This window comes from Dendrobates tinctorius, unplaced genomic scaffold (assembly GCF_039654945.1).
Source record: "Dendrobates tinctorius isolate UK_male_01 unplaced genomic scaffold, ASM3965494v1 ptg000071l, whole genome shotgun sequence".
NCBI lineage: Eukaryota > Metazoa > Chordata > Amphibia > Anura > Dendrobatidae > Dendrobates > Dendrobates tinctorius.
In genome coordinates this window covers 15,055,001-15,076,156 of record NW_027361739.1, presented here as the reverse complement: position 1 = coordinate 15,076,156, position 21,156 = coordinate 15,055,001, and positions in this window count along the sequence as shown.

Sequence of the window (21,156 nt, the reverse complement as noted above, 5' to 3'; positions counted from 1 at the left end):
CTTTCTTTCTCTCTCTGTTCTTTCTTTCCTTTTTTTCTCTCTCTGTTCTTTGTTTCTTTCCCCTCTTTCTTTCTCTCAGTTCTTTTTTCTGTCCTCTTTTTCTTTCTCTCTCTGCTCTTTCTTTCTTTCTCTCTCTGTTCTTTCTTTCTCTCTCTCTTCTTCCTTCCCCTCTTTCTCTCTCTCTGTTCTTTCTTTCTTCTCTTTATTTCTCTCTCTCTGTTCTTTCTTTCTTTCCTTCTTTTTTCTCTCTCTGGTCTTTCTTTCTTTCCTTCCCCTCTTTCTTTCTCTCTTTCTGTTCTTTCTTTCACTCTCCCCTAGTTTTGATCCTGGGTACGCCCATGGCCCCATGCGATTCACGAGGGAGAAATGGCTTTCTTGTAGGAGGAGGTTTGGTTTGGCCTCCCCTAATTCGCTAATGATTTCTTTCATATTTCAACCCCTCTTGCCAAATAGTATGGATCATGCAATGGCACACCCATGGTCCTCTGCAGGCTTGTTTAGGTTTGCAGACTTAGACGGGGACACACTGGAGTTTCCCACTTTCGATGCTGTCAAGTACAGTATCCTATTACTAATAAAGAGCTCTACCAATATCTACAGATAAAACATTTTGTTTCTTCACACTATGGTTCTTCTGGGGTCTCTCTCCCGACGGACTTTTAGAGAATTTGCAGAAGATGGCCGACGACTAAAGGGCTAATATCTAAAATATATAGAATCCTGGGTTCTCCCTTGGGGAGCCAACAGGTTAAACATCACTATATGTGCAAATGGGAGTCTATCTTGGGAAAGAGGTTACCACCCCAGAGTTGGAGCATTATTTGGGAAAAAGCAGCTAAGTCCTATATCTGCACGCTCTACAAGGAGAACCAGTATAAAATACTAATGTTTTGATATCACATGCCTGATCTCGTTCATAGATTGAATCCTTCAATTTCAGATAGATGTTGGCGCTGTGGCTCTGAGGTGGGGACACAGTATCATATTTTTTGGTCTTGCACTGGGATTATGAACTTTTGGGAAGAAGTGAAACAGTTGATCTCCAGGGTCCTTTATGTAGAAGTGGGTCTAGACCCGCTTACATACCTCTTAAATATTACACCTAAGGGGATGGGGAAAAACTCAGCAAAGATGTTATTGCATATCCTTACTGCGGCTAGGTGTCTGATCGCCCTTCATTGGAAGCAGACCTCTCCCCCCTCCCATCAGCATCTATTACATAGAATTAATGATATTCGGAGGATGGAGTATATGATGGCTCTTGTGAATGCTAGAGTGGATAGTTTTGACTCCGTATGGGCCCCTTTGGATTACTACTGGGCTCAGGAAAATCGACAATAGAAACCCCTTAAGCATAATATGGCGCAATGGAGAAGGGGAAGAGCAGCCCAAACACCAATGCCAATTACACAAGCTCAAAAATGTACTATAAAATCCAGGAGAAAACATGAGAGCATGCGGTAATTTGCATATAAAATTATCAAAACTTTATTTAGAAAAAAGTGCGACAGGTAATATATGCGTGACAAAGTGCCAATCAGACAATACAGACAGTATCTTTCATGATCCCAGTGCAGGTTTTTGAGCTGCACGTCAGGGGTTAATGTCTGGAGCTCAGTGCAGGTTTTGACCTGCACACCTCGGGTTAATGATTGTGGCCTCTTTTTGGTTCTGAGAGAGCTTCTTAAACCCCTGGGAAGCTCCAATCCCTGTCAGTTATACTTTTGCCTTTGGCCGAGTGTAGTGACCTCCGCGTGCCTGTGCCTGTTCGTTGTTATAACTTGTTTATATGGTTCTGACCCGGTTCTGTTCCCCGTTGTGAGTTTGCCTGTTGATTCGGTACTGCGCTATCCTCTCTGTGTATGACTCGTTGCCTGTTATCTGACTACTCTCTTCTCGCCCCTCTTGTACCTCGCAGCTATCTCTGTGTATGACTCATTGGCTACATCCTGACTATCCTCCCTGTCTATGCCCCTTGGTAACTTTGTCTCACAGTTACCCTGCTAGTAGTTCTCTTGCAGCTCTTAGCTCTCTGGAGTTTAGGCCACGCCCCCAGTAGTCACGTGCTTCAGGTCCTGCTGTTCTGAAGTATGCACCTACTCAGCTGCTGCCCACTCCACAGGTATCTTTGAGCACAGTTCGCTTTACTCAGGACACGCGCACTGGCTCAGTGAGCAAGTTCAGTGCGGTGTTCCTGACATTATAACTGACCTTGAATTTTTTTTTTCTCTCCTCACTTCTGCAGCATGGACCCAATGTGTGCTTTATCTGAGCAGGTGAAATGCTTGACTCAGTCGCTGCAGAAGCTTAGTTTGGAACACCAAGCTCTGGCTCAGTCCCAACGGCGGGTTGAGGACTCAATTCAGGGGGTGCTTTCCGCAGGCTTTCAGCAGGTGGGGAATAGAGATGTCATTTTAGTCCCACCCGAATCCCCAGTTAAATTGCCAGATACGTTTGCTGGTAGCAAAGATGAATTCAGAGCATTTAAAGAGGGCTGTAAGCTCTTTTTCTCTTTGAGACCCCGCTCCTCTGGGGATGAGAAACAGAGGGTGGGGGTGGTCATGTCCCTGCTTAGGGGGTCCCCACAAGCCTGGGCATTTTCACTTTCCTCTTCTGCCCCGGAGAGAATGTCTGTGGATGCATTTTTTGAAGCCTTAGGGCTTATTTATGATGAGCCTGATAGAGTGCGTTTGGCTGAAAACAAGGTGATGAGTGTCTGTCAGGGGGAGCACTCGACTGAATGGTCCTGTGTCCTGTGCGGAATTCAGACGTTGGGCAGCTGAGATTTCTTGGAGTGATGCCGCCCTTCGGGGGCTGTTCCGTAGAGGCCTGTGTGAACGTCTGAAAGATGCCTTGGCACTCCATCCTCCACCTGACTCCCTGGAGGATGCCATGACCCAAGCGGTTCACATGGATCGCAGACTACGGGCTAGAGGCATTATGCAACAGGAAACACCATTATTCTTCCGTGGAGATGAGACCCGGACTCTTCCTGTGGCTATGGAGGTGAGCGCTGTCACCTGTGAGAAGGAAAGAAGACACCGCCGGGAGAAGCAGTTGTGCTTCTATTGTGGGGAATCTGGACACTGGAAGAAGGACTGCCCCTCCTGTCCGTCATCCTCCAAGATGGCGGGAAACAACTAGGTCTGGGTAGTAGTCAAGGAGGCTACCCAGACCTTCAGGTACAATTTTCCTCACGTGCAAAAATGGTGCTGCAGGTGGAACTGGAACTTGGTAATGGTCCGGTTCAGACTACTGCTTTTGTTGACTGTGGTTCTGCTGTGAACCTGATTGATACCAAAATGATGACTCTTAATAAGATAGGGACAGTCAGGCTTCAGGATCCTGTTAAACTTGTGGCAATTGACTCGTCCCCTCTTACCCAGGACGGTATCTGTTGCAGGTCTGAACTTTTTTCTCTAAAAGTGGGTTCCACTAATGTGGAAAAACTAAGTTGTCTTGTACTAGATAACTTGCATTCAGGACTGGTACTGGGGATGCCTTGGCTTCAACGCCATAATCCTACCATTGATTGGGTTACAGGGGAGATCACTCAATGGGGATGCAAGGATAAATGCGGTAACCTGGGACACCTTGTTAACGCTGTTAAATCCGTATCTGTGTCGTCTGTCGGTCTGGAAGGTATTCCGGAGTACCTGAAGGATTTTTTCCGAAAGTGAGGCTGAGGCGCTGCCACCACATAGACCCTACGATTGTGCCATTGGTTTAGTACCCGGAGCCAAGTTACCTAAGGCTCGATTGTTCAATTTGTCTGGGCCTGAGCGCCAAGCCATGAAGGAGTACATAGCTGAGAGTCTCCACAAAGGGCATATCAGGCCTTCTGTGTCACCTGTGGCAGCAGGATTCTTCTTTGTGAAGAAGAAAGATGGTGGTTTGCGGCCGTGCCTCGACTTTCGGGAACTGAACAAGATAACGGTTAGGAACACTTACCCGCTTCCCCTCATCCCAGATTTATGTAACCAGTTATCTGGGGCCCAATGGTTCTCCAAGTTAGATCTCCGGGGGGGCCTATAATCTGATAAGGGTTCGGGAAGGGGACGAGTGGAAAACTGCGTTCCTCACATCAGAAGGACTCTTTGAAAACCAGGTAATACCGCTTGGGTTAACTAATGCGCCCGCTATTTTCCAGAATTTCATCAATGTGGTGCGTTCTTACCTGATAGGCCGTTTTGTTATTACTTATTTGGATGACATTTTGGTGTATTCCCCGGACTGCCAATCTCACTTGCAACATCTACAGACAGTTCTCCAGAGACTCAGGGAGAACGAATTGTTCGCTAAATTGGAAAAATGTTCATTTTTTGTACAGGAACTGTCTTTTTTGGGGTTGATTGTGTCCTGTGAGGGGTTTCGTATGGATCCTAAGAAGGTGCTGGCGATCGCTGACTGAGTTCAGCCTCGAGATCTCAAGGGGCTCCAGCGCTTCTTAGGATTTGCGAACTATTATCGGAGATTCATTAAAGGTTTCTCACAAGTGGTTAAACCACTCACTGATCTTACCCGGAACGGCGCTGATGTAAAAAAATTGGTCTGTACTCGCAAAGGAGACCTTCTCAGCTATTAAGAAATGTTTCATGTCCCCCCCGGTGTTGGTCCAACCAGACCCATCCAAACCATTCATTGTGGAGGTGGATGCTTCTGAAGTAGGGGTGGGGGCAGTGCTGTCCCAGGGTCCGGCCACCCTTACCAATCTCAGACCCTGTGCCTTCTTCTCCAAGAAGTTCTCTTCAGCCGAGAGAAACTATGATGTAGGCAATAGAGAACTTCTTGCGGTCAAGCTGGCGTTTGAGGAATGGAGGCACTTTTTGGAAGGGGCGGCTCACCCTATCACGATTGTCATGGATCACAAAAATTTGGCATACCTTGAATCTGCTAAGAGATTTACTCCTAGACAAGCCCGTTGGTCCCTTTTTTTTTACGATTTCAGTTCTCCATTACTTTTCGACCGGAGTCCAAAAATGTTAAAGCGGATGCCCTGTCCAGAAGTTTTGACCCGGTGTCTCCCCCCGAGCAGCCATCCTCCATTCTTCCTCCAGGGTTAGTAGTGGCGGGGGTCTCATCTGAGTTGGAACAATAAATTCTAAGGGCTCAGGCCCTCGCTCCGGCAACCAGGCCAGGGGATAAATTGTTTGTTCCAGAGTTATTGCGGCCTAGACTTCTGCAGGAGTTTCATGAGTCTAGGCTGAGTGCTCATCCAGGTATCACGGCCACTAGAGAGGCAGTAGCCAGGGGTTTTTGGTGGCCTTTACTAACGTGTGCCCGTTCAAAAAAACTCGCATAACCGGCCGGCTGGGGAACTCATACCTTTACCGGTTCCTGATAGGCCATGGACTTATCTTTCCATGGATTTTATTACTGGCCTTCCACCTTCCAGGGGCAATACCGTGGTCTGAGTGGTGGTGGATAGGTTTTCTAAACAGGCCCATTATATTCCCTTGGCAGCATTACCCACAGCAGAAACATTGTCAAGGTTGTTTGTGCAGCATGTGGTCCAATTGCATGGGGTTCCCCTGAATGTGGTGTCTGACAGAGGTGTGCAGTTTGTGGCCAAATTTTGATGGCCGTTCTGTATGAAATTGGGCATCTCACTCTCCTTCTCGTCGGCATATCACCCGGAGAGTAATGGTCAGACAGATCGCACCAATCAATCCCTGGAACAAATTCTCAGGTGTCTGACCTCCGCCAGACAGGAGGATTGGTGTGATGCGTTACCGTTGGCGGAATTTGCTTTTAACAACCTGGTGAGTCAGTCCACCAACAAGTCCCCATTCCTGATTAACTATGGGTTTCATCCGCATTTTGGGGAGTTTTCACGGGTGGATTCCGGTTGTCCAGGGGTAGAGGGGTCTGTTCAACGGTTAAAAAACCTCTGGGCTGAAGTCCAGCGTAATATCTCTCGGGACCAGGGGAGGTACAAATATTTTGCTGACAAAAAGAGAGCCTCGGGAGATATGTTTCAGGTGGGAGAGAAAGTTTGGCTTTCCACACGTAACATCAACTTAAAGGTACCATCAGCTAAGTTGGGACCAAAGTTCATTGGTCCGTACAAGATTATGGAGATAGTCAACCCAGTGGCGTATAGGTTGCGTCTCCCCGCCTCCTTAAAAATATCCAATGTGTTCCATAAATCTCTGTTGAAATCCATAGGTTCTGTCAAAGAGGACTCCGAGCCTGTTGTTCCTCCAGTGCTGGTGGAGGGTCACTTGGAGTATGAGGTCGGACATATTGTGGACTCTCGGCGGGTGTGCTGCTCTTTGAAGTATCTGGTCCACTGGAAGGGATATGGACCAGAGGAGTGCTCATGGGTCCCTGCTCGCTCTGTACATGCAGAACGCCTGGTTCAGGCTTTCCATGCCAAGTACCCGGGGAAGCCTGGGGGTCCAGAGGCCCCCCGTTGAGAGGGGGTACTGTCATGATCCCAGTGCAGGTTTTTGAGCTGCACGTCAGGGGTTAATGTCTGGAGCTCAGTGCAGGTTTTGACCTGCACACCTCAGGTTAATGATTGTGGCCTCTTTTTGGTTCTGGGAGAGCTTCTTAAACCCCTGGGAAGCTCCAATCCCTGTCAGTTATACTTTTGCCTTTGGCCGAGTGTGGTGACCTCCGTGTGCCTGTTCGTTGTTATAGCTTGTTTATATGGTTCTGACCCGGTTCTGTTCCCCGTTGTGAGTTTGCCTGTTGACTCGGTACTGCGCTATCCTCTCTGTGTATGACTCGTTGCCTGTTATCTGACTACTCTCTACTCGCCCCTCTTGTACCTCGCAGCTATCTCTGTGTATGACTCATTGGCTACATCCTGACTATCCTCCCTGTCTATGCCCCTTGGTAACTTTGTCTCACAGTTACCCTGCTAGTAGTTCTCTTGCAGCTCTTAGCTCTCTGGAGTTTAGGCCACGCCCCCAGTAGTCACGTGCTTCAGGTCCTGCTGTTCTGAAGTATGCACCTACTCAGCTGCTGCCCACTCCACAGGTATCTTTGAGCACAGTTCGCTTTACTCAGGACATGCGCACTGGCTCAGTGAGCAAGTTCAGTGCGGTGTTCCTGACAGTATCAACCCAAATGACCCACTTCTCCCAACAAGATGGAAAAAAGATCCCAGCAGGCATCCTCATTGTGGACATATATGCAGTAAACCATAAAGTGTACAATAATGGCGCCCAAATCGAAGATCCAAAATGAATCGCCGCAATGGCCGTGAAAAAAGAGAGAGCGCCTCTATAATGTAATAGCCAGCCGCAAACAGCGGCAAGACAATATCAAGGTTGGCCACAAGGAAGCTTACCGGAGCAGGGAGGATAGGGAGAACCAGATCATGCCACCCCGACGCGTGTTTCACAGCGCCTCAGGCTGCTTTATCAAGAGGAGTCTGATAAAAAGGTCCACACAGGACCTTAAAATAGCCCCTGAACCCGGTCACGTGACCGGAGTTAACCAGTGACAATGGCGCCCTTGGCGCATGCGCCCTCGCAACGGCAGGTCCTGCAGAGCAGAGCGGGCATCATGTACAACCGCGCACGCGCCGGGCATTTGCCCAGATGCGAGCATAGCACATACAGATGCAGGCTGCAAGGCAGAGCCGCTGATGCCAGGAGCGATGCGCACGGCCATTAAAACAGGAAAAGGACAAAAAATAAATCGGATAAATGCAGCAAATGCATAAGACAAAAAGTTACATAATAAATAGCATAACAATATATGTATATATAGCATTACCCCAAAAGGTATACATATAATAACCACATTTAATTATTTAATTGTGAAAAATACAGGGATAAATAAAACATATGGCGGTATTGTAGAAGATATACAGCAGAGTAACGGAAAAGAAAAACCGTATCGTAGAACAAGTATTAATGTCCATGTAATGCTACATATATTTGATAGTAACAGTCCAGATATGGAGTGAAACCACATCGGTGTCCAGAGCAGAGGGATACTGTGGACTACAGAACTAAATATGAAAAACCAAAAAAATATAAAATTAGTGAAAAAACATTTATAATATTAAAAACATGTAAAAACAAGGAAAGAACCATGGGGAGATACGGGATTATGGGGAGGCAAAAAACAAGGAAAAATTACGAAAAATAGAAACTGCACAAAAGTTCTAAGTATCAGTACAATGCACTGATAATCAAACACACTGGAGTGCACAATTTAATCCATAAGGACAATGTGCGAATATCCACACATGGGCATGCAAGCTAAAGAAAGGGGACGAAGCTCAAAGATTCATTGAGTCCCCTTGGAGTCATGGTGTCCAGATTGGCAATCCACTTCACCTCCATTTGTGCGAGGATTTTTTTATTATCGCCACCCCTGATGCCCATGTGAAGTGCATCAATCCCCCTAATTTTCAGCAATCTTGCATCGCAATGATGTAACCGAAAATGCTGGGGGATTGTTTTTAGCTCAGCCAAATCAGACACTGCCTTGGCCGCGCCAATGTCCCGCACATGCTCCCGCACCCACACCCTCAGCTCCCTAGTGGTGAGACCCACATATATCTTAGGGCACGGGCATGTAGCATAATAGATCACATTTGAGGTGCTGCACGAAATGCAATGTCTGATCTTAAATTCCCTCGTGCCGCCTGAGGAGCTGAAGGTAGAGCAGCGCAGGGCATTGGTGCAGGCAAGGCAGTGCTCACATGTAAAAGACCCACACGCCGGGCCACTGGAACCAAAAAAGTTCCTAGTAGTAGGTACGTAATGGTTCCGTACCAAAAGATCATTTAAATTCTTGGATCTGTGTGGTGTCATAGAAGGAGAGCTTCCCAGGACGGCCCTCAGGGACAGATCAGTCCCAAGAATGGACCAGTGCTTACGTAAAATGGCGCGCATATTGTGCCATTCATGATTGAAAGTGGAAATGAACTTGATCGGTCCATCTCCATCTGGTATTCCACTCTTCCGGGTAGGATTTAAAAGACTGCTACGTGGAGTATGTCTTGCCCTGTTGTAACCAGACTTTATACACCTGCGGTTATATCCTCTAATTAGAAAGCGGTCTTTTAGATCTTGGGCCTGTCTCTCAAATCGATCATCGGTGGAGCAGATGCACCGCATGCGGAGGAACTGTCCGACCGGGATGGCCCTCACAGTGGCAGGATCATGGGCAGAAGTAGCGTGTTATAAAGAATTAACAGACGTGGTCTTCCTGAATACGTCCGTCTGGATGCGCCTGTCAGCATCGACCTCCAGACGGACGTCCAGGAAGTCCACACGCGTGTCGTCAAAAGAGTATGTTAAATTGATGTTACAGGTATTCAGCGACCTCATGAAATCCCCGAGTTGGTCGACTGTCCCATCCCATAAGAATAGAACATCATCTATGTAGCGGTACCAGCACAGCACATGGGACACTCCCTTGGGACCCCCGTCGCCAAACACATCCCTCTCCCAGGCGCCAAGGAAGAGGTTGGCGTACGAGGGCGCACAGGCCACGCCCATGGCTGTGCCCCGCTTCTGCAGATAAAATTGGTCCTTAAAGACAAAAAAGTTGTGGGTAATGTCGGGATTCCTCAGATTACTCTTTCATCTGAAGGACCGATGTTCTTAGGTGTGAAGCATCATATGTCTCTAATTAAATCAGCTCCATCGAGAAGAACTACACAGACACCAGCTGTATAATACCACTCAGGATGCCTCCAAGACGCCTCTGGCTTATCAGTTAGGCTTCCGTCTTTTATAGTAAAGAATTTAGACATTTACAGACATGCGCAGTACAAATGATTTTACAACTTGTTTTCGACAAAGAAAGTCATTTAGGCGAAAAAGCAGAGGTATTTGACCTTGGTTCACAAGGGAGATGTCTGAGACATCTCCTCGAAGAACAGATAAGGTTTTAAACAAGAGAATGCAACATAGACAGAACTCAATTTAACTCCTTCAGTTCCTATCAGTAAGGATGAAGTCGACCAACTCGAGGATCAGTTCACATAGAGGGTTATCCAGGTCGGATGCCCCCAGAAAACGGCGGACAGCATCCACACCCACCGAATGATCAATACAGGTGTACAGACTTTCCACGTCAGCAGTCACCAGAAGAGCGGAAGGTTCCACAAGGATGCCATCGACCCGTGCCAGGACGTCCGTCGTGTCACGGATATAGGAAGGCAGTGATTCCACAAGTCGTTTCAAATAGAAGTCAACAAATTGACATACGGGTTCACACATGCCACCTATACCCGACACGATAGGGCGCCCCGGAGGGTCAAGAGCATCCTTGTGGATCTTAGGTAAGAGGTAAAATGTGGGGGTCTTAGGGGACCTAACCACTAACCCATCAAGAACCTTTTTGGTAATAGTGCCACTCTCAAATGCCCTCTCAAGGATAAGTTGAAGTTGCTGTGAAAATGAGGCCCTGGGATCAGAGGGAAGTTTCAAGAACGTATCTGGGTGCCTTAGTTGGCGAAATGCCTCCTGTTGGTATTTCTAGTTGGGCCATACCACTATGTTCCCCCCTTTGTCTGCCGGCTTAAAAACTACATCCCCCAAAGATTGTAATTGGGAGATTGCCTGGCGTTGTTTATGGGTAAGGTTATCAAATCTCCATCTGGAGGATAATTTTTTTAAATCATCACTTACCAATTTGGTAAAAATTTCAACAGATGGACTGATAGACAAAGGAGGGAACCGAGTGGACTTAGGCCAAACCAGGGGAGGAAACTTACTTGTGCATGGGCTACTCTGCTCAGCAAGCAGGTCCTCCAAATCACAGAGTGCTTCCCTTTCAACATCACTCGGTGCCTCAGAGATATGACTTCCAGCATGGAGCTTTTTCAAAATGAGTTTCCTTGAGAATAGTTGAAGGTCCTTCAGGGCTGTAAAGGAATTGAATGGGTTAGTGGGTGAGAAAGTCAGGCCTTTGCTAAGGTCCTCCAATTGTACCTCGGTAAGCACATGGATTGAAAGGTTAAGTAAGTGTAAATCCCCCCGAGGACCGGCCTGGGGAGCCCTTGATCCAGCTGCTTTATTTTTTGATGACTGACGAGTTTCAATCCTCTTGGCAGGAGCCACGTTACTATTATTGCTTTGGCCAGAACCTCTCTGCCCCATATCGTCATCATAAGTAGAAACATTAGATCTTAGTGATGTAGACCTTGAACGAGAATGAGACATATTCCGGAATTTTGAGCGAGACCGACCAGTTGTATTTCGCCATCTATAGACCCTAGACGATAACTTGTCCTGGACGTCCCTCTTAAATTTTTTTGCCTTATTAGCTTGAATGTCCTGAGCCCATTTGTGTAGATCAGCATCAATTTGGTCATTCAATTTTTTAAGGGCATCACTGGACATTTCCTTTTGTAGAGTAGATTGTAAATCGTCAATCTCAGTCTTGATGGCGGTAAGGGAATCATGATTCATTTGCTTTAGAAGAATCATGAAACCCTTTGAGCATGCATTTGTCAGCTCTTCCCATTTATTTTTGAAGGTCTCGTCCAAAACTGGAAATGAGGGAAAAACCTGGATCCTAAGACCCCTCGGGATCAAGTCTTTCTGTATGTATTGGTCCAAGAACTCGTGGTTCCACCAAATCCTAGTTCTTTTGTGCAGTAATTCCTTAAAGCGATAAATAATTTCCTGTATATCCTTGTTAGAGCCAACACATTCTCCGTCTGCATTATCCCAAAACACGTCATTAAGCTGTGCTCGCCACGTATGGTCACGTGCGCGGAAATCCATAATGGAAATGGGATCAACTGTGAAAAACACAGAAACAATTATCGACAACAGAAACCCCTTAAGCATAATATGGCACAATGGAGATGGGGAAGAGCAGCCCAAACACCAAAGCCAATTGCACAAGCTCAAAAATGTACTATAAAATCCAGGAGAAAACATGAGAGCATTCGGTAAGTTGCATATAAAATTATCAAAACTTTATTTAGAAAAAAGTGCTACAGGTAATATATGCGTGACAAAGTGCCAATCAGACAATACAGACAATATCAACCCAAATGACCCACTCCTCCCAACAAGATGGAAATTTTTCCTTGTTTTTTGCCTCCACATAATCCCGTATCTCCCCATGGTTCCTTGTCAGCCTTTTCTTTCCTTGTTTTTAAATGTTTTTAATATTATAAGTGTTTTTTCACTAATTTTATATTTTTTTGGTTTTTCATATTTAGTTCTGTAGTCCACAGTATCCCTCTGCTCTGGACACTGATGTGGTTTCACTCCATATCTGGACTGTTACTATCAAATATATGCAGCATTACATGGACATTAATACTTGTTCTACAATCTGGTTTTTCTTTGCTGTTACTCTGCTGTATATCTTCTACAATACCGCCATATGTTTTATTTATCCCTGTATTTTTCACAATTAAATAATTAAATGTGGTTATTATATGTATACCTTTTGGGGTAATGCTATATATACATATATTGTGGCATGTTATTTACTTGTGGTGGGCATTTAAATATTGGATGTATTTTGTATGGCATGTCTATTAATTTATAATGTACCTTTTTGTCTTATGCATTTGCTGTATTTATCCACTTTTATTTTTTGTCCTTTTCCTGTAATTAATGGCCGTGCGCATCGCTCGTGGCATCAGCGGCTCCGTCTTGCAGCCGGAATCTATATGTGCTGTGCTCGCATCCGGGCAAATGCCCGGCGCGTGCGCGTTTGTACATGATGCCCGCTCTGCTCTGCAGGACCTGCCGTTGCGAGGGCACATGCGCCGAGGGCGCCATTGTCATTGGTTAACTCCGGTCACGTGACCGGGTTCAGGGGCTATTTTAAGGTCCTGTGTGGACCTTTTTATCAGACTCCTCTTGATAAAGCGGCCTGAGGCGCCGCGAAACGTGCGTCGGGGGTGGCATGATCTGGTTCTCCCTATCCTCCCTGCTCCGGTAAGCTTCCTTGTGGCCAACCTTAATATTGTCTTGCCGCTGTTTGCGACTGGCTATTACATTATAGAGGCGCTCTCTCTTTTTTCATGGCCATTGAGGCGATTGATTTTGGATCTTCGATTTGGGCGCCATTATTGTACACTTTATGGTTTACTGCATATATGTCCACTATGAGGATGCCTGCTAGGATCTTTTTTCCATCTTGTTGGGAGGAGTGGGTCATTTGGGTTGATACTGTCAGGAACCGTCTTGTCACGCATATATTACCTGTAGCACTTTTTTCTAAATAAAGTTTTGATAATTTTATATGCAAATTACCACATGCTCTCATGTTTTCTCCTGTATTTTATGGGCTCAGGGAAATGTCTGAGTTAACTTTAATCTATTGGGTCCATCTTTTTCTCTGATGTTGTACTCTTCCCCCTTACCCTTGTGTGGTTGTCCTGTCTCCATGTCTATTTTTGTGAGGATTTACTCATGATAATCCCTTTTGCTTTTACTCATATGCTTTTGTTGCAATTTTCTAACTGTGGCATGATGAGGGAATTTTTTCTTTTTTTCCAGTATTGGGTCTTACATTGACCTATCATTGGAACTTCTTCAATTCAATCTTCACATGCCTTGGATTGTTAATGTATGTCTGGACTTTTGTCCATTTGTTATAAACTTGTTATAAATTTGTAAAATTTTAATACAAATTTACAGTTATAAAAAAAATGTATTGCATAAACCAGTGCAAAATTAGGTAAACAAACACGGACAATCAGGCATAATGTGTAGTCAACCTCTCGGAGTATGAAGTCATTGTATAAATGTGTAACTAGGGTGGTATGCTGGTCATAAGTCTAAAGCCCCCGTCACACATAGCGATCTCGCTAGCGAGATCGCTGCTGAGTCACAAGTTTTGTGACGCAACAGCGATCTCACCAGCGAGATCGCTGTGAGTGACAGCTATCAGTGACCGGCCCCCCTGACGGGTATCGCTGATCGTTCAGGAAAGGTCAGGACTTTTTTTTGGGTCGTTGGTCTCAGGCTGGCCAGCACGCATCATGTGGCAGGCAGGAGAGCAGCGACCAGCGATCAGCACACTGGTAACCAAGGTAAATGTCGGGTTTCTAAGCAGCGCGCGGTGCTTAGAAACCCGATGTGTACCTTAGTTACCAGCGCGCTGATGCAGGGAGCTAGTAACCAAGGTACACATCGGGTTTCTAAGTGACGCGTGCTGCTTAGAAACCCGATGTGTACCGTAGTTACCAGCTCCCTTCATCAGCGCGCTGGTAACTAACGTACACAGCGACACCGTGCGCTCGGCGTCGCTGGTGCTGATTGCTGGTGAAGCTGCCTGTTTGACAGCTCACCAGCAATCATGTAGCGACACACCAGCAATCCTGAGAAGTTGATATCGTTGTCAGGATCGCTGGTGAGTCGCTATGTGTGACGGGGCCCTAAGGGACCTCATACACAATAGATAGTTGTCGGCCATATGATGGGTCGACGAACTATTCGTCTGGCATCTATCTTTCCCGACTTCACCATTTCTTCTTCTTTTTGAGAAAACTGCTGTCAGACTCTTGTGGCAGCATCTTATCTCATCAAAAACAAAAGGACCGACAGGCTGAAGTCCAACATGTCAGATCATTATCTCATCCAACATCACCTGTGGGGGATAGTTGGGATTTCCCATTACACATTAGTCAATATCGGCGGGTCTAATATGTATGAGGGATTTCTGAGCTAGGTGAGAGCCTTTGTAGAAACTGTAATGGCCATATTGAATTTCATATTGACTGCTGGGACCACCGTCAATCCTAGGAATGAAGGAACAACACTGCTTGTTGAGTGCTGCTCCGTCATCGTTTTTCCATTCCTTTCCAGCTGCAGCACAGCTTCATTCACTTCTGCAGGGATTAAAAGCTGTAGTTCATTTTTATTGAGGATCCCAAAGTGGGACTCCCAATTAGTAAGTGATGTTATATACAGTGTCGGACTGGGGTGCCAAGGGCCCACCAGTAACCAATCGGAGGATTGGCCCACCGGAGGATTCTCCCGTTTTCCTGCCGGCCAGTCCAGCCCTGGTTATATACCAGCAATATGTCATCACATTCTGAGATGGGAATAGTCCCAGGACATTTTCACACTTGGTGGAATTGCAATGTATTCATGGTACAGATTCCTCTCCTTACACTTGCGGCAATTTACTATAAAATATAGCTTACATGTGAAAAGGGGAAATATAAAGAAGTATAACGCAATTTTGTTTTGAGAAATATCCAACAAGTCTGTACATTGTTGATAACATGCTAATGGCATTATTTTGACATTCATGGGAAAAGGCTGAAAGCCAGTTCAAGAGAGAAAATAATAAATCTTACGTTAACTCAATTTGCCATTAGGCAATTTCCTTTATCATATTGTTACATAGTTATGCAAGTTGAAAAAGAGTCACAGGTCCATCAAGTTTATCCTTTTCCCATTAGTTCTACATTCTCTGTTGGCAAACAATTAATAACCCACAATGACATTTGTTGTGAGACAAGCTTCCAAATGCATAGATAGTATCTACCATTATTACCTCTTATGGTAGGGCAATCATCAGTTTGACTGCTCTAACTGTAAGGGTACCGTTACACTTAGCGATGCACCAGCGATCCCGACAACGATATGGATCGCTGGTGCATCGCTAAGTGGTCGCTAGTGAGCTGCCACACAGGCAGATCTCACCAGCGACATCGCTGGGGTCGGGGGTCGCTACTTACCTGTCAGACGCGGCGATCCTGACGTCCTCCCGCCCGGCTCCACGCGTCGCTCGTCGGTGCCACAGGAAGCCCAGCAGGAAGCGCCCGACGAGAAATGATCCAAGACCTTCTCGTGCGATCAGCGATAACCAGCGGGGGAGCCTGTCGGAGGTAAGTATCACGTGTAGCGATATCGGTGACTTTACAGCGATATTGTTAGCGATATCGCAGTGTGTAACGGGGGCTTAAAGAACCCTTTCCTATTCGACTGCTGGAATTGCCTTCCATTCCATATAGTAATCTAGTTGCCACCTTTGATATCCAATATCTGTTTTAAAATGTGGAGCCTAAAACAGGATCCTATATTCTAGATGTGGCCTTACAAGTTATTTATAGGGGGGTAACAATACGGATCGCAGGATTTTCTCTCTTTTTATACAATCTACATTTTTGTTTGCTTTTGCAGCTGCTTACTGACATTGAGTACTGCTGCTCAGCTTACTTGTAACCAGAATGCCCAAGTCCTTCTCCTTTTCTGTAATCCTGAGTATATTTTGATTTAACAGATATTCAGCAATATAATCATTGTGGCAGCAGTACATCACTTTACATTTATCAACAACTTTATCTGCCTTGTATTTGCCCATGCAGACATCATGTATAGATTGTTCTGTAATATTATACCGGGAAGCTCAGTTTTCATCATCCTACAAAGTTTTTTTTTTGTCATCAGCAAAGTCATACAGGCACCAAACATTCCCAGTGTGGTCTGGTTCTGCATCCATACTGTTATCTTTTTTTGCAAATATACTTTCCACAAATTAATAAGAAAAAGTAAACAGATGGAAGATTATATAATATCAGCATCAGACTACACAGGGTTATCGCTCGCCTTAGAAACAGACATAGATCTGCAGACACAAAACGTTGAGACTTGCAATCCCCACGTGCCATTTATAACACTGATTTTTTTTTTGTATGTGTCAGCGATGTTTTAGGGGTCTCACCAGGCTGCTGGGCGTGAATGCAGCTGTTACTTTTGCCCCCTATAGTTATGTCCCCGGCAGTATATATAATTTATGTATAAACTATCAATGCAGTAATAGTGTTAGAAAGCAATTACACAGATTTGGATGCCCCAGTGTCATTTATTCCACCTTGGATTCATCCTGTTTGCCATTGGAAAGCTTGCAGTTAGGCTGAGTTCACACGTGGCATTTTTTTCGCGTTTCCGCAGCGGTTTTAAATGCGCAATTTTGCCGCGAAAATGCGAAAAATAAGCATCCCATGCATTCCTATGGGATTCCGCAATGCTGTGCTAATGCTGCGGTTTTTACTGTGCCCACCATGCGAAAAGTAAGGAGAACAATTGCGGATGGTACCCACAGACTGTCCTCCGGGCTTTGGGTACCATATCCCTGTAAAAAATAGAATTTAAAATAATTGTGACCAACGATGCTGCATAGACGGCCTCAGTAGTAAAAAGTTGGTCACACTTGTCAAACACTATGTTTGACGAGTTTGACCAATCTGTCAGTCAGTTCTCCAAGCGATGCTACAGATCGCTTGGAAAACGCTAGCATTTTGCAAGCTAATTACGCTTGCAAAATGCTAGTTTTTCCGCAGGAAAATCGCGGGAATTTAAAATGTGATTTTCCCGCGGAATGGAATTCCGGAACTCTCGCGGTAATTTCCGCGAGAGTTCCGCTACGTGTGAACCCAGCCTTACAGGTCCAGTGGCTGCCCGCCAAGCCAGGAGTGACTCTCCCACCTCTTCCTGCGGGATATGATCTATCAGTACTTAATCTGTTGTATTTGTCTGATGCCCCATGGGAAGGGGATAAGCACACTGACGCTTTGTTCTTCTGCATCGCCAAGGATTATAAAGAATTTTACAGCTGTCAGGTCCAAAGAAATAAATGCCAAATTATTTCTCAATTGTTTTTCCTCTTTCAAATGGCTGAAGAACGAAAGACGTTAAAGCTGGTTCAATTTAGGGAAATAAACTTGCAGCAGATTACAGACCTTGTTTTTTCTCTGTCACACACCATTAACGCTGCAGCAGCATCCCTATGCTATGCAAGCTGCCAGCGCTGCACTGACAGGCAAACTTTCTTCATCATGCTCTGCGCATGATTGTGGTGTTTGTAAAATTCTACGGAGGAGGGAAGATGAGTTAGGCCATGTGCACACATTCAGTATTTGGGTCAGTATTTTACCTCAGTATTTGTAAGCCAAAACCAAGTGTGGGACAATCAGAGGAAAAGTATAATAGAAACACGTCACCACTTCTGGATTTATCAGCCACTCGGAAGCAATGTAGAAAAAGGAAAAATCCAGCTGTTAAAAAAAGGCTTTTTATTGAAAAATTCAAGTTAAGATCAGCATCCCGCAGACAATTAGCAGTAACGCAGCTACGCGTTTCGAACACTACATGTGTTCAGAACACATGTAGTGTTCGAAGCGTGTAGCTGGGTTACCGCTAATTGTCTGCGGGATGCTGATCTTAATTTGAATTTTTATATATATAGCCTTTTTTTAACAGCTGGATTTTTCCTTTTTCTTTATTGCTTCCAAACGGTCTCCTTGCAGTCCGTGCTGACAACACGCCACAACAGGTGAGCTGGCTTTACTCTACTTATTTATCAACCACCCCTGGTTTTGGCTTACAGATACTAATATAAAATACTGACCAAATACTGAACGTGTGCCTAAAGTGCCTAAAGACATAGACCTTTATAAGCACAAACTGTCATCTCCTGTCTCAAACGGGGTAAGTGGTCTATGAGGACCACACATATGACCAACAGTCCATATGTAATAAAATATAAATCTCTATTAAACAAGTATGAACAGGAAAAATTGAAAGTGGGTACACCCACTAGGCACTAAGGCGCCATAAAAACAACACAAGGACGTCTGACCCCATACTAATATGAAATATCTCCATATATATGGTCAATAGCTGAAAAAGACCCATAGTAATAAGAGTAATACAAAATAGCACCCATAGCAATTAGCCCTGACGAGCGTTTCTGAACTAGTCCTTCGTCAGGGGCCCCTGACGAAGGACTAGTTTCGAAACGTGCGTCGGGTGGACGCGGTGACCCTGACGCTCCCTTTTTAGGAACCTTATTCCAGGTTCTATTCATATTCTTGACGCCAGTATTACCTGATGTATCAGGGCTAATTGTTATGGTCCTATTTTGTATTATTCTTATTACTATGGGTCTTTTTCAGCTTTTGACCATATATATGGAGATATTTCATATTAGTATGGGGTAAGACGTCCTTGTGTTGTTTTTATGGCACCTTAGTGCCTAGTGGGTGTACCCACTTTCACTTTTTCCTGTGCATACTTGTTTAATAGAGATTTATATTTTATTACAAATGGACTGTTTGTCGTATGTGTGGTCCTCATAGACCACTTCCCCCGTTTGTTCCGGTAATTTAAGCGACTAGTCCACATTTAGTCCTATATTGGTAGCAACTATTTTCTTTCTATTATGAATCTTGACTACATTGTTATTTGTTCAGCATTGCTGCCTCTAATCATCGGCTTGTGGTGTCATCTCCTGTCTCAGTAGTAAGAAAATCTGTATTCACTGAAGACAGATTTTACCCATGATTTCAAAGTATTGAGAAGGAATAATCAGATTAGGAGGAGAAAGAAGCAGTTTTCTATTAAAAAGTACATTACATAGTTTCTAGAGTTGAGCGACTTTTGGTTTTTTAGGGTCGAGTTTCGTTTCGTGAAACCCAACTTTTCCAAAAGTCGGGTCGAACAAGATTGGCCGATTATAGGGAAAAGTCGGGGTCGTCCCGAAACACGAAACCCAATGTAAGTCAATGGGGAATAAAAGTCGGCAGTGAGAGGAGGACAGGAAACACACCTACAGTGCCCATTTGAATGCCAAAAGCATCAATTCTTCTTACTTAAGCTTGTCAACCTTAATTAACTTCATAATACAAGTTACGCACTGAAAAATGGGGGTTATTTGGCTAAAGTTGTGGGGGGGTAGGGCTGGCTCCAGTTTTTCATGTGCCCTGGGCGAAAGAGCGCCCCTTTAACACATACCACAACTCATCATGCTCCGATACGGCAGAGAAATAGCGGTATAGTACAATGAAAAATACTTCACTTTTTACATCTCATGACGAGGCCCATCTATTTCTCCATACAGAATCATTGGTCCCATATAATGTTTGAAACAGTATATGATGAGCTCCACATAATGCTACAGTATATGTTGGTCCCCATGGATGAAGCTCCACTGTCTTATGGGCCCAAATAATGCTCCAAACATAATGGGCCCCATTTCTAATGCTCTAGTGTATAATGGGCCCTGTAAATGCTGCTCCAGTGTCTGATGTCCACCTTTGGAATGTTCCAGTGTATGGTGGGCCCCATCTATCATTCTCCAGAGTATAGTGCTCCCCAAAAATTGCTGTCCCAACATTGAAAACAATCAAATAAGTCTCCTCGCTAGGGAATCCCTGTACTAGTCTGGACTCCTCGTCGTCCCCATCTGCCATCTCACTGCACAGTATTTCAACCTTGCAAGTGCTGTGATCCTGAGCAAGCAGGGGGGCCCACTCGTTGGCGACGGCACTGGCACAGGGACCCTGATAGTATGGTGGTGTGTCTGATGGCGGGTGGGCCGAACCTGCACTTTCATCTGCAGCTTCCTCTTTGTCACCGTGTAAGATGGAACTGTATATGGGAAGGGTAACCTGAGTTTCATCAGGGTCAGATTCAGGCCGTGTAGCGTGCGAGGGGAATGTAGTGGTCTGGGTCAATGTACCAGCAGATTCATCGAGCAGTGGCTGGGCATCAGTGCACTTGTGTCGCCCCCAGGAGTACGGTCGCCACAGTGGCATTACCTTCCTCCTAGGGAGTGTGATGTCATGCTTGGGAGCAACGAAGGATGTCTCTAGCAGGTTAACTGATTGGGCGGTGTTATTCCCACGAGTCATGACCCTCCAAACAGCGTTCATGAAGGCAAAGTGTTTGTTTTACGTGGGCAGTATGGTTGCAAAGCTGAACCTTAAAGGAATGTCCAGAAGGGCACCACCAGGAGTGGAGCCTACGGTTAAATTCGACTCCACCTGGGAAACCTCAACCATGCCAGCTACAGAAAAGATGCACACATTGCAAGCTTAATTCCGTTAACGAACGAGACTCCGTCATGCCCCGCGGTCCGAGTCCGGCTTACTAGAGGGACACGTGAGGCTCTGGCACATGAGATTGGCCAATGACTGGTGTGTCATGCCCTTACATGTCCGTGGCTGCATGTGCGCTACACTGAAAAGGCCAGCGTTTGTCGCTAAGGCTAGTTTCACACTTGCTTTTTTTTGCAGCGCGTTTTTCCCGCAAAAAAACGCATTAAAAAAACGCATACAAAAGCATACAACTGCTGCGTTTTTTTCAAGCATTTTTATGAGCATGCATGAAAAAAACGCAGCGTTTTTATGCGTTTGTATGCGTTTTTAGTGCGTTTTTACCGCGTTTGCGTTTTTTCCCAACATTAGGTGGC